The sequence below is a fragment of the Lissotriton helveticus genome, chromosome 8 (genome assembly GCF_964261635.1).
Source record: "Lissotriton helveticus chromosome 8, aLisHel1.1, whole genome shotgun sequence".
Classification (NCBI taxonomy): domain Eukaryota; kingdom Metazoa; phylum Chordata; class Amphibia; order Caudata; family Salamandridae; genus Lissotriton; species Lissotriton helveticus.
Window position 1 is genome coordinate 1560870967 of NC_136069.1, and position 3171 is coordinate 1560874137.

The following is a 3171-nucleotide window of genomic DNA, read 5'->3' on the forward strand; positions in this document are numbered from 1 at the left end:
AAAAAACACAAAAGTGAACAAAATTAATGCAAACAAAATTAATACAATATTAACATATAATGTTCAAAAAGGCAAAAAGTGGCAATCAATATTTTCAAATTGAAAATATTGATTGCCACTTTTTGCCTTTTTCAAGTCAATGTGAATCGTAGCGAAGGAGGTGTGAAACAATCACCTCTTGTCTTTCCAAGTGACTTACTAAATACTGCAATTTTTTTTGGGGGGGTGATAGGAAGCCACAAACCTTTTTCTAATGGAGTGAAGAAAGAGTCGACTCAGCTCTTGAGACATTGGACAATAACTTTTGGTCACTTGGTGGTCCATGTTAAATTGGATTTAAATTTGGCGTGGGCAGAATTTCAATTACGCCAGGGTAATCGGACTAATTTAGGAAATTCCTCGTGACGCAGAATTTCTGATAATTATGCAAGTACTCCTCCTCACGTAATTTACAGGGAAAAATCCTACCCCAAGAACACATTTAGCAAGTGCCCACCTGCTGCTCGTATTCCGCTGCATTTAGTGAAAAATGCATCCTTGCGTCCATCTTAGATGCAAGAGTGCATTTTGTGCTAAGAAAATAGTGCTAAATGTTGAGAGTGAATTGGGGGAAATTCTACCCCACTAGCACATCTAGCAAGAGTGAGCGGATGCTCACGCTAGTTATTTGCATTCTGTTAAATTTAGAGATGTTTCTTAGGGTAAAATGAACCCTTGCATTAATTTTAGATGTAATGGGGCTTTTTTGTGCTAAGAAGTAGCACTGAATACATAATTACTCTTCTGGTCTAATTATGCGTACTCTCGCAGGATTCCTGGATAATTCTGCATGAACTTTTTTCGAAATTCTTCAAGTTATACGCACTGCATATACCACAATGCAGAGGGGCGATCCGGAGGAGAGGCTAGCAGTGTGCTCCCATCGTGGTTTTTCTAATTCTGCATGATTGCCCTACACAGAATTGCACAAGTCTGCCAACCCCTATTATAATGCAAAAAGAACAAGTGATGGAAAGAATGCAGAACAATGTCATTCATTCACCCCAGTACAGAGATCTGGGCCTAAATCCATTGTTTTTTTGCTCACCATGCCATTCCAGTTTGGACCCAGCCATATGCAAATCAGTCTTGACCCTGTGCCCAATGGGAACAGTCCAGCCCGAAATGCCAGGCCAGGTCCTCCCTGGAGTGGAAACAAGTATCCCAGGTCCAGTTTCGGGCTTTCAGCCCTCATCAGCCAGGATAGCTGGACTCCAGAGGCATGGAGAGCAAGGGACCCATGTCTGGGCATACCCGTACCCCTCAGGGTGACAAATGCAAAACAAGCATTTGCAATGCAATAGGTCTCGCAGTAAGAAAGTTTGAGCTATTGGTCTTGTAAATGACAATTATTTTATTTATGTGTTGGTTTTGAAAATAGCGAAATTAATAGCTTTGTCATTTACAATGCCAATAGTTATAACTTTCGCAAATGTGACCCCTATAGCATTTGTAATGCAACATGTTTTGTATTTATGTGACTTAGATGTATTGATATTACAAATAACAATGGCTTTTTATTTATTTAATTAATACTTAAATAAAAGTGATTGTAATTTATAATGGCAATAGCTTAAACTTTTATAAATAACTTTTGTGAAGATTATGTTCAGTGTATTTTATTGTGACGAAAATCTAAGAACAGAAGTGAAATATTAACATCTTTTTGTGACATTTGTGATAAATCTTGAAACATTGAGAGAACATATTTGAACCAGTTGTTGTTGAATGGTTGCACAGAATAATGCTGCAATGGCGCTGAGTGATGCTGGGGTGTAGCTGAATGATGCTGGTGTGGCGCTGAGTGATGCTGTGGTGGTGCTAAGTGGTGCTGTGGTAGTGCTGAGTGGTGCTGTGGTGGTGCTGTGGTAGTGCTGAGTGGTGCTGTGGTGGTACTGAGTGATAATGTGGTGGTGCTGAGTGGTGCTGTGGTGGTGCTGAGTGGTGCTGTGGTTGCGCTGAGTGATGCTGTGGTTGCGCTGAGTGGTGCTGTGGTGGTGCTGAGTGGTGCTGTGGTGTGCTGAGTGATGCTGTGGTGGTGCTGAGTGTTGCTCTGATGGTGCTGAGTGGTGCTGTGGTTGCGCTGAGTGATGCTGTGGTTGCGCTGAGTGGTGCTGTGGTGGTGCTGAGTGGTGCTGTGGTGTGCTGAGTGATGCTGTGGTGGTGCTGAGTGTTGCTCTGATGGTGCTGAGTGATGCTGTGGTTGCGCTGAGTGATGCTGTGGTTGTGCTGAGTGGTGCTGTGGTGGTGCTGAGTGGTGCTGTGGTGGTGCTGTTTGGTGCTGTGGTGGTACTGTGGTGGTACTGAGTGATAATGTGGTGGTGCTGAGGGGTGCTGTGGTGGTGCTGAGTGGTGCTGTGGTTGCGCTGAGTGATGCTGTGGTTGCGCTGAGTGGTGCTGTGGTGGTGCTGTGGTGTGCTGAGTGATACTGTGGTGGTGCTGAGTGTTGCTGTGTTGGTGCTGAGTGATGCTGTGGTTGCGCTGAGTGATGCTGTGGTTGTGCTGAATGATGCTGTGGTTGCGCTGAGTGATGCTGTGGTTGTGCTGAGTGATGCTGTGGTGGTGCTGAGTGATGCTGTGGTTGTGCTGAGTGGTGCTGTGGTTGTGCTGAGTGGTGCTGTGGTGGTGCTGAGTGATGCTGTGGTGGTGCTGAGTGGTGCTGTGGTGGTGCTGAGAGATGCTGTGGGGGTGCTGAGTGGTGCTGTGGTGGTGCAGTGGTGGTGCTGAGTGATGCTGTGCCTGCTATCAGAGACTCCTCCGTTGTTCACCGGGTGCTCCCTTTTTGACTTGTGTCCCCACGCCTCGCAGCCCCCGCTTCGCGGGCGCCGCTCGAGGCTCTACAAGTGTTGGTTGCCGGACTGCTGCCTGATCAAGAGGTATCGCCGAGGGAAGAAATATAACAGGGACTGCGAGGACCAGCGGGAGCTGCGTTACAAACTCGCCACAGCTGGTCCTCTTCCCGCCCCCTCCCTCTGGCCTTGAAGAGCGAGGGGCTGATCCTACATTTTGTGCCTGCTATCAGAGACTCCTCCGTTGTTCACCGGGTGCTCCCTTATTGACTTGTGTCTCCACGCCTCCCGGCCCCCGCTTCGCGGGCGCCGCTCGAGGCTCTACAAGTGTTGGTTGCCGGAC